The sequence below is a fragment of the Salarias fasciatus genome, chromosome 13 (assembly GCF_902148845.1).
Source record: "Salarias fasciatus chromosome 13, fSalaFa1.1, whole genome shotgun sequence".
In the NCBI taxonomy this organism is placed as follows: Eukaryota; Metazoa; Chordata; class Actinopteri; order Blenniiformes; family Blenniidae; genus Salarias; species Salarias fasciatus.
This window is the reverse complement of record NC_043757.1, coordinates 12,302,813-12,313,519: the sequence shown is the minus strand read 5'-3', so window position 1 is coordinate 12,313,519 and position 10,707 is coordinate 12,302,813.

The window sequence follows — 10,707 nt, the reverse complement described above, 5'->3', positions numbered from 1 at the left end:
CATTTGATACCTCCACGGAGAGCGCCCACCCTGTAGAGAGTAGAATAATAGTCAACACAGCGAGGACCTCTGGCTGGCTGAGCAAACAGTTGGTGATTGTTTCTTCAAGTGGCCCATTATGAAAGCAGCATGTGGACGGGAGCGTTTTGTTATAGCCCGTGCACGTGTCCCACTTTAAAGCAGAGTTGTAAGGATTGAACTATAAACTTGATCTGCTGCAATATTTGGAGCACAGGAGGGCTCCATGCGACTGAACCTATATGAAGTTAGTCCGCCTACTGTTTGAGCAAATCACTCTCTCATATTAAAACACTAGTTTCTTACTTATTGATCCAACAGTGTTTTTATATGTCAGACAACTGCTGGTTTTTATTGTATTTAATTCAATCTTTCAGAGATGTGTGAATAAAGTGCTGTTTTAATCATTACACAATCAGTGCTGATAACCATGTGGGGCATCAAAAGAGCAAGTAGGTGTGGTGAATGGAAATGGAACGCTTCCAAATGAAGGGGCAATTTAAATGCCACGAAAAAAGCTTTAACAGCACCGTCAAAAAAGGAAGATCAGCAAAATCCTTTTCATATAATTTATTCCTGCAGATCCTCACATGCCCAAGTTGTGCTTTGGGACCATTAACTCTGGTATCCGCCGCCCTTCAGATTCCTGCTCCTGAGAGGTGGGAGACATTTCGTTCCTTTTATGTCCATAAAGCATTCGCACCCAAATCCGAGATATCTGTTTATTCAGCCACACAGAGGATTTAAATCCATCCTGTCTGGTTTCCCCGTCTGGCGACATTAAACCTTTCTCACCTCTTTCAGCACTGAGGTTTGAACAGCGGTTTCTCTTGGGCAGAATTTAAATAAAACTTAAGTTAAATCATGAATCATAACCAGGATACTGAAATATAATATCCCATCGCTGTAATACTGAGAAATGTCATATATTTGCGTAGTTTAAGACTGGCTTTTTATTAATAAATCTCTGCTGTTTTGGTACAGTTAATCACGTCATATCGTCAGATATGTTTTAAAGCTCATTTCTCTACTTTTGAACCAATCCTGTGGGTACGCATGTGGTTCTGCATCATTTTTTTAAAGTTTCCAGACTGTTTTTACCACATTTAAGCAGCCTTATCGTCACATATCAGTGAGCCAACATTTTTAGCCCTGAGTGCTCTCTCAGATCAACTCTAATCACTCCTGATCAGAAAGAAAATTATTGAAATGAGCTTCAGAATTGTGAAATCAACTTTAGTTTGGATTAAACCTTTCAACATTTTTCTACAAAGTTAACTCAGTTTATTATAAATGTTTTCTTTTGAATTTCAATTAATGCTTTTGGTGATTGAGTTACTTCATGTTTTCTGTTTGTGAAACATGCTGTTTTAAAGAAGCGCATTATGAATATTATCGTAACTCCTCACGCTCCGCAGGGTACATTACCTGTGGGCAGTGCCACACTGACAGCCTGAGTAGTCTTAAGAAAAGCCTGATTGTAAATTGTCGATTTGTTGGAAAGTATTTCCATCAGAATTTAGGATGTAGTCCTTTTATCACCGCTGGTTTAAAGATGTGGTTCAGGGCTCACACAGTGCTAAGCCTTCAGGGCCGAGTTGTGTCCACTCTCCAGCACTGACTGCCACTGTTCCACTTCCCCTCACACCCAATACATAACTTCATTTAACATGTGAGTGTTATCTTTCTGCCTCGAGGGAGGCTCGAAGCCGAGACTAATCTTCTATCCAATGGCAACGTCTGTCTTTTATGAGCAAATTTATTTTTCTTGCTCTCTGTTTATTCATAAAGTGTATTTCAAGGGGTGTGTGTGCTTTAAAAAGAGAGAAGGGTGCTCGCATGTAGATATGAACGTCTCTGGATGTGTGAACATCGGCCTATTTATGCTCGGTAAGCCAGAACTGACCAGAAAAATGGGGTTATGTCCATGATTTAAAGCAGTTAAAGGAACATTTCAACATTTTGGAAAACATGATATCATCGAGTTTTAGTTCAAAAATCTCTTTGTGGGCAGAATCGAATCGAGATGCTTCTTCAGGAGCCCTGGGAAGATGTTTGCTTCTGCTGCATGTTTTTTTTTTTTTTTTATTTGTGGAAAGAGTTTATAGTAACCACCTAACTGCACGGTGTAAAACTCTGACTCTATTCTGAGGGAGCGGTGGTGAGGCCAGTAATGGATACTCTGACGAGCAGTCCATCTATTGCTGCAGCTTGGCCGTGCTGCATGGAGGAGGCTGCAGCTCATCCCCCCAGCCACAGTCTTTATCTGTCCAGACTAACCACCTGAGTCTGTAACACCGTTTGATTTGGGAGGCCAAGGTGTAGGGGGGGTTGAGCAGCGTCATCTTACAGCAAGTGGATCTTTTTTTTTAATCTGCATACCCTGAAGTGACCGAGTTCCAAGTGTGTGTACTTTCACACTCACGCTTCTCTCTCTCTCTTCGATTGTGCAGCTGCGAAGCACCGAGGTGGACGGACAGGCGCACGCTCTCCTTCATGCCCGCACATGACCCGCTAAACCATTAATCTCAGTAACCTCAGGAGTCAAACTCTTACCTGTGACTTTGCTGCAGATGTATGGGACTTGACATCGGCTTGTCAGCACTCCCTGGAAGTGGCCTTTCAGTCTGAACGCCTTCTAGTTAAAACTTCACACCTGATATGTGTTCAAGCCATATGACATCAACAAGTATAAAGGAGGGAAATGGTGATGTCCGTGGGTAAACACCTTCCCCGGACGATGGTGAGGACACAAACCGGACCGGAGTGGACATGTTAAGACGAGGGATTGACACGGGGAGGGGAAGTGGAAAGATGTGCTGTCAGGGTGAGCTGCAGGCTGCCCCGCGGCGCATTCCTTCAGATCATGCGCAGCCAAAACACTTGATGAAAAGTGAAAGTGCAGTGAGAACTGAGCATTTTCGCAAGAATAATGCTCCGTCTGTCATTCCACCTTTCCCCATCGCTCTTATCCGCCCTTCCTCGGCTCTTGGTTGCCCTGCCCTCAGGGCCTTCGTGTGAGGACAGGAGCCGGGGTTCAGCTCCCCTCTGACCTCCAGGACAGCTTCACTCTGCTGCAGTGAGACAACTCTCCTATTTCCATCTCACACCTATTTGTGTAAAAATGTTTGGGAAGTAAAAATATCCAATTAAATCATCTGATGGTGATTCCATGTACTTGAAGGTACTAAGAATTTGATTGACAGAAGAAGGTCAACCGTACCACATTAAACCTGGAATCCTGATTGATACAGAAACAAATCACACTTTGGAATGTTCTCAGAATCTTATTTCAACATTTATACATGTGATGATAAACACACAATTTTGGAGAAAAAAATGTTGCAAAATTCAAATCTTGTGCAAAGTGAATTACTGTGAATCATTTCTAATTTCAATTACTTTGAAAACATTGTAATCAGCTTTATATATATAACAATTCACAAACTGTTGGCAACAGATGCCATTCAAAGTGCTTTCACCCCTCTGGGAGTATTTTGGGATTCATTTTCTTGCCCAAACACACTTGACAGTGTTATTGAATCCCAACTTCTGGACTGGAATAAAAGTTATTATATCAACTGAGTCACAGCTCCTTCTGTAGAAACCACAAATTACACTACTCCTTATAAACACTCCTGCAAAACACTATGGAAAATGTATTGTTTTGTCTACTTATACACTACTCAAAAAAAAGTTACATCAAAAATTTCAGTACAGAACAAAAAGAAAGAAATGTAAAGTTCTTCCACTGTAGGCCACAGTAAATTGTACTGTAGATTACTGTATCTGCACAATACATTCATAGGCTTATTTCAAACAAAACCACTGATTTACCACAGGAAAAAAAAAAACCTAATCAGTCCTTCTGCTTGATAAAACAATATCTCAAGCAACCGTCTAATGGCTCTATTAGGCAGCACCGCAGAACACACACAGCTGTTCCTATCCAAACATTCTTTTGTTCAAGCTATAGGTGGTATGTGCAAAGATTAAAGCAATCAAATGTAGGTCTCTTGAATATGATTTGCTTTGGCAGGCATTGAGGGAGTTAAGCACACGGTTAAAACACACATTCCTGCCTTTGCATTAATAATCAACCCACAAGGACCAAAGCCGTTTGCAGAGTGTGCAGATCTGAACATGTTAGCATGAAAACAATAAGAACTTAATGGAACTTACTTTTTTGAGAAAAATATCTGAAGAGAATATCTTTTAAAATGGCACAGATGGGATTAATCTCAATGAAACCCAAAGAGAAAATCTCACTTCAATCGAATCATTTAGCTTAGATTTGACACTGGCGTTATTGGTTTTCTGTGCACCTGTTTATAATGAACCATGCAGCTTATTGCATCCTGAAGCTCTGGATCGGTGTCCATTTGTAACGGACATCCCAATCTCTCAGCGGCGTCCCGGAGAAATCAGCCCAGGGGGAGCTTGTGTTACTTCGGGATGTTTCAAAGCAGAATGTGTTGGCCGAATGCCCAGAAAGAGGACTGCAGCGCTTTCATCTCTCCGTGTCCCGCAGCATCTCGCTGCGTCTCACAACACTCCACACGTCACACATTTCCTGGTATTTCCCAGAACGATACTCACTGGTACATTTAGTCACTTTAAGAATCTTAGAAATCAAAATATTTCAATTATGTTATTTTTTTCTTTCTTTCTTTTTGTTTCAGAACTTGCTATCTTTGAGTTCTTGATACAGGAGCAGCCTTCGACCTCTGTCACATGACCTGTAAAACAAACCTTTAAGCAAAGCACAGCGTCGTGAGGTGCAGTTTCTCAGAGGCGAGATGCAATGGTCGTCTTCAGGAAGCCTCTGATGCTGAGAATCTTTCAGTCATCCTGAAGGAAACTGCCCACGCTGCGGCCGTCAGGAGGAGTGTATGAGCTGCAGAGAAATCCGCTTCTGTAAACTCCTCTCAAAGCGAGGCCATCGGAGAAACTCCCACATTCAAACAGGAAGAAAATCGGAGCTCGTAAATGACTGCGGTAATTATTAGATGTTTCAGATGGTGATTTTGATGTATGATAGGGTAGCACAGCGCCACGGGTTATAAAGTTTTAATGTGCACCATTGCAGCATCCTGTGCAAATCGCCATATAATTAAAGTAAAGCCAAGGTGTGAATTAAACCTCTGCAGTGGTACGACTGATAACTGGCATCACGGAGCGCAGCCATCCAAACCTCAGCGTCAGTCACCACAATAAACACAAAAACAAACAAAAAAACTGACAAAGCATTAAGGGGTGAGGGGCTGTTTATAATAACAAACCTGAGGAAAGTTGCCACCTGAATAATAATTTGATGTTAGAGCACTTTAAGGCAGATATTTAACTTGCAAGCCCACAACGTTATTATATATTTTCTCTCACTTTCATCACTCTGCGCCACTTCTTTCAGCGGCAAATGCCAAATAGACATAATCACCATACTTGCTGAACCTAATGACACTTTTAATAGGTAAAGAGTGCTGAGGGAGGAGTTGGTAGAGACTAAATCTTCAGTTCAGAAACAGCGATAAATACTGTGGGCCCTCGTTCACCAAGCATCTTGAAATGTGTCTGCCGGTTATTAACGCGTTTCTCTACAACAGGTGGATGTCAGTGTCCCGTGAGGCATATGCCACAGTGATCCTCACGGGACGAGCACATTTATTGTATCCTCCCTAACTCTCTTTTCATCATTTTATTGCAGATCAAGATTTTATTTATTTTCTTTGATCAAATAAAAGATTCAAAGCAGGTGAGGAAAGGAAAAGCAGATCTAAAATGAATGCAAATCGGGAGATAAGAATCACATTTACATGAGCTGTTTGCTCAGCTGTTGCATCAAACACACATGCTGCGAACACACACACACACACCCCCACGTGGCTGTTGGTTGGAGCCCAGATCTTGCCAGGTGTTTTCCAGCTGGGCGCTGAACGATTAAATGAGTCACTCCGGACTGTCTGGTATTTTGTCCAGGTGGTCAGGCCCAAGCTGCTTTTTAAGTGAGACCAGAAGTTCAAGCTTCACATGTGGAAATAAGCTGGAGAGAGTAACAGTGAAGAACTTTTAATAACTTTTTTCTTTATGTCGAATATGTATTCTGTACATCAATCTCTCTACATCATTGACATGTGTGTCTTTATACACCTGACCAACATATATATTTATTTATGGGCTCGATCTGAAAGCGATCTCAGAAGAACGACAGGTGGCATCACACAGTTACAGATCAAGTCTGCAGAATACAAGTTTCAGCACATTTTCAATACAAAAACACATTCCAGTCTGCTGTCAAAGAGCGTTTAAAGGTCATAACAATTAGAGTTACAGTATGAACAGGCAGCGTTGCATTTTTAATGGTATCAGTGTTGTGGATAAAAAGAAGTAGAAAAGGTTTTCAGCATTTTATACTCCTTTTGTTTCCGTAGTCTTTGCTTCGCTTTACACTCTAAGCTTCATTGCTAATTTATCAGTATAAAGAGAGAAAAAAATGTTTTGGGTTTTCCATCGTGCTGCATATTAGAGCAAATTATCTGATTTTGCTTCTTATTTCCTGAAACATATTATTAAGGTGGCCTCTGTTGTTCCTTTGGTTGTAATGGTTTTAAAATTGTTTGGGGAGGATTATGATGTACTCCACTAATCTCCTGTCACGGAGAAGACAACTCCCCAACTCTGATGAGCCGTCAACACAGCTGAGAAGAACTCTGTAGCTAATGAGGTTTCAATATGGTCACACGAAGCATCAGTCAACCTAGTGAAACTGAATAACACTGGTAATTGTGTGTGCATCTTGGACGATTCAGTACAACTGAATGCTTTCAACTATTTGAAAACTGCAGGAAGATGAAAACTCTGCCATGAACCACATGAAATCATATAAAAGTATCATAAAATCATACACTGAATGAAGATGTATGAACAAATACCAAAATCCAAGTAATTGTGTCAACCCACTTTCCACTATTCCAGCATTAATGCTCCACACAACAAAAGATTTCATTGTTCATTGCAATTCACTTCTGTATCTATAATAATGAAATTAAGATTTGGGATGAGTGCTGATTTGTATTGTAACAAATGTCTAAACTACCACTAAACTACTGGGGGCTTGTAGGGGTCACATTCACCCGGCGGTCAACAGGTCAGTGTGAAAATTGTCTTGTTCCTTCTTAATTGAGCTCAAACAGGCATGTGTCATGGGTCATCAGGTATAGTGCGACCGCCATCTATAAAGATAGTAAGTTTTTGCTGAGGGGGGAAGATAATGATGTAGCCCGCTAACCTCCTGTCACACACGGGTCAACTCATCGACCCCGACAGTGCATCAAGACGTTTGGGAACATCTCCAGTTTGCAGGATTGGGACTTTTTTTTTTTTTTTAAGGGAGATTTAAAAAGCATGTTTTGATGTGACTGTGATTCAGAATGACAGCTTCAGGCTTGTTTGTGTCTTTCCTCCACCGACGGACTCATCCGTCTGTTTCAGGAAGACAAGTTGATTTACTTGAAGAAGTTCTTGGAGATCTGCAGCTGTAGCTCCTGGTCACTAATCCTCTAAACGCCCAGAAGGCCCGAGGAGCTGCGGTGTCAGAGCGCATAACCCTTCCATCAGGTCAACGAGGCAACAATCCATTTCTGCTATCTCCCGAGTGTTACGTGGCTGCCAGCAATCCTCCAGCTGAAGCTGAAACCACAGGCCGCTGGAAACAGTCGGAGAAGTCAGAAAACATTCTTAAGAATTTCTGAAGACATGTCTGCACACTTCAGTTCTGCTTCTGAAAAGATCTGTGTGTTCTGGGTCACATTTGAGTTTGTTTCCCAGGAGGAAGGAAAACTTTATTTATGGATTTACATTTCCGTATCCATATTTTGGAAAAATATCCCCTCGTGTCAAACAAAACTGAGGTGCAGCCCACTTGGGGAAGGGCGACTGTGCAACCCTCAATGAAGCCTGCTTACATAACTTTACCTGCTTAAACAAACAGACTCTGGAGGAGAAACTGCAAACTGAACACAGCGCCCAAATAAATGTTTGCATGTGGTTCGGAGCCAAAGATCTTGAGCCACACAAACCAATCCACATTGCTTGTTACTTTCCAAATACAGCCTGTGTTCACTTATGTTTAAAGTCATACTGAATCACCCACATATTATCCTCCAGTGGCGTTTTATCTCGGCAAATTATCCAAAGAGTAAGAGCGATGGTTGCACTGCAAAAAAAAAAAAAAAGAAGAAGAAGAAGAAAAACAAAACAAAGTCCAAAGACAAAAAGGTTTTCTTTTTCTGGTGTGCTTTAAACAATACAAAACTCTGTGACACCCTGTACTTATTCTAGTGCTGCAGTGAGGTTGCTCTGTGGAGCAGAATGCTTCTGTGTGAGCAGGAAAGATAAAAATAAAAGCCCTATCTTTGTGTCTGCTGCAGCATCACTGGATGAGTTCCTCTGCTGCCATGAAACTGCGCCTTAACTCATAAACTGCAGCGCCTCGAGCTCATCCACACCATCACTCCATTTATATTAGAATTTACAGTGAAATCTATGGCCCCAGTTGGATATTTAGAAAGTCCGTACCGTTTCAGCTTTCCAATAAAAGGATTTTATCCGGCCATGACTAACAATGACTTCTTCACCTGGACTACAAATAGTTTCAAACCCTTTGAAAAGAAGGCGTGAGCATGCTGTGGACAGGCAGTCTTGGTTTATATGGTTTTGTAACCAAATGTATCCCGTCTTCACCTGGAGGCCAGCTGGATGCTTCTTCAATAACCCCAGAGAAAGAGTTCACCTTTTCTTAAATTTGAATTTGAACACTTTAACACATCATCTTGTGAATCCCATGCACCATTTTGCAGGAATCTTAAGGCAAAACAACAAAAAAAACTACAAAAACGCGAAAGCACCATTCGCAGTCTGACCCAAAAAAATGACAGGCGAGCCATTTAGCTGTGTGGAGCTCTCATACAAGCGTTCCCTGTGCGTCTGGTTCAGTGACAGGGAGAGAGAGTGTGTCGACCTTCCTGTATTGGGCTCTTGACCTGGCGTATGTCCCCTGTGAAGAGAGGCTTTGTTGCGCTCAGACAGCTCGCAGCCTTTAAAACACACCTCTATAATAGCATCTGTGTCTGTGATTTTCCGTTTGGAAAATTGTGAGCTTTTTACCCTCACATCCCCGGCTTTGCTCGAGACAGAGCGAGCGAGTGAGTAATCATCATAAGCCTAATGATACAGTGGCCCACTGTGGCTGCACTGTGATCGCCGCGCTCACGCTCACACGTACACGCGTGCCAAAGCATACAGGCGAGAGTTGAGCTAATCTCGATGTCTTCCTGTGGCGCGCTAACACTTCAGCATTGTACAGTACATGCCTCCGCTTTGTGCTTAGCTTTGCAAAGCTAAAAGTGAGCCAGAAAGTGTTCTGCGAGCAGAAAATGGCCACGCTGACTGCAAGATCCTGCTCCCACATACGTGCCTCACGTCAGCTTTTGACAGTCGCAGATATTCGGTCCTTTTGCACCTGCTGATTGTGGGGTCTTCCCCGGCCTTTCACCTCGTCGCTTTAGCAGCGTAATCTCAGCTGTCTCCAACACTGTGTGGATGACAAGCGCCGTACACCTGCTGCAGAAAAACACGAATGCTAACCCATCCTACCAAGGCCAGAAGATTATCCACACAATGTGAAATAAAAATAATGTCCTTAAGACTTAAATCATAAAGAGCTCATCATCTTGGAAATCAAAATATATTCATCCAAGTAGCTGCTACCTTGCACCTCGGGTTGTTGTTGTAGGATGCCACCTTCAGCCACCACAATTATCACATTATCCACTCTACTCAGAGGACTAATATCACAGAGGCGTCAGAAAAAACGGCCCATGCAGGCCGACATCAGCGTGCAGAGCTGAAGCTGTGTCATGAGGCGTCACTGGAGGGGCGGCGGCGGGGGGGCGAGCACAGACTGGGTTCAGTGTTTGCTGCTGGACGGGTGACAGTCGGGGTCAGAGGTTCACTTTCCCCTCGGCTCGGTCTGCCCCTCGCTTTCTCTCGGGGGCTGAAAGAAAGGGTTTGACGAGGAAGACGCGGTAGCACCGAGGCATCTGGCAGCAGCAGCAGACCTTCCCTCCACATCCTGAGGGCCAGCAGAGCCGCTCTGTGGCGGCCGGGACAGGGGAACAAGGTGCACACTGTAATCTAAGCGCAGACCGAAGGGAGGGCGGTTCAGGTTACCCCTTCGGTGAGAGCGCGGCCACAGAGAACCTCACTGTGGAGACGAGAGGCGTGGAGGAGGGGAGCCACGGCGCAATTAGAAGCTTCACACACAACAAAGGGTTTTTAATCGGTAACAGTGGAGCATCATCTGCAAAATCTCCAGACTCGATCTGGTAAATGTTTCTCGCTATGCGCCTCGGCCGCCATTCAGTGCTGTCTAACCGACATCAGTTTGTCTAAACACACATTAGCTCATCTGACATGGTGACTCTGGCCTCAACATACATTTAGACGCACATGCGATACATTTTTAGCTAAGTGCAGTCGCGGTGGGAGGACTAAAGCCATCACCGCAACGATCCTTTCTAAATGGAAGTGATTTGTGAAAGTAGAACATGTCTCTGGAGAGGAGGAGCAGGGGGGTCACAGTAAGTGGTGCAGGAGTTAGGCTGAAATTACAAAGACGTTCTCTGGGTGAGG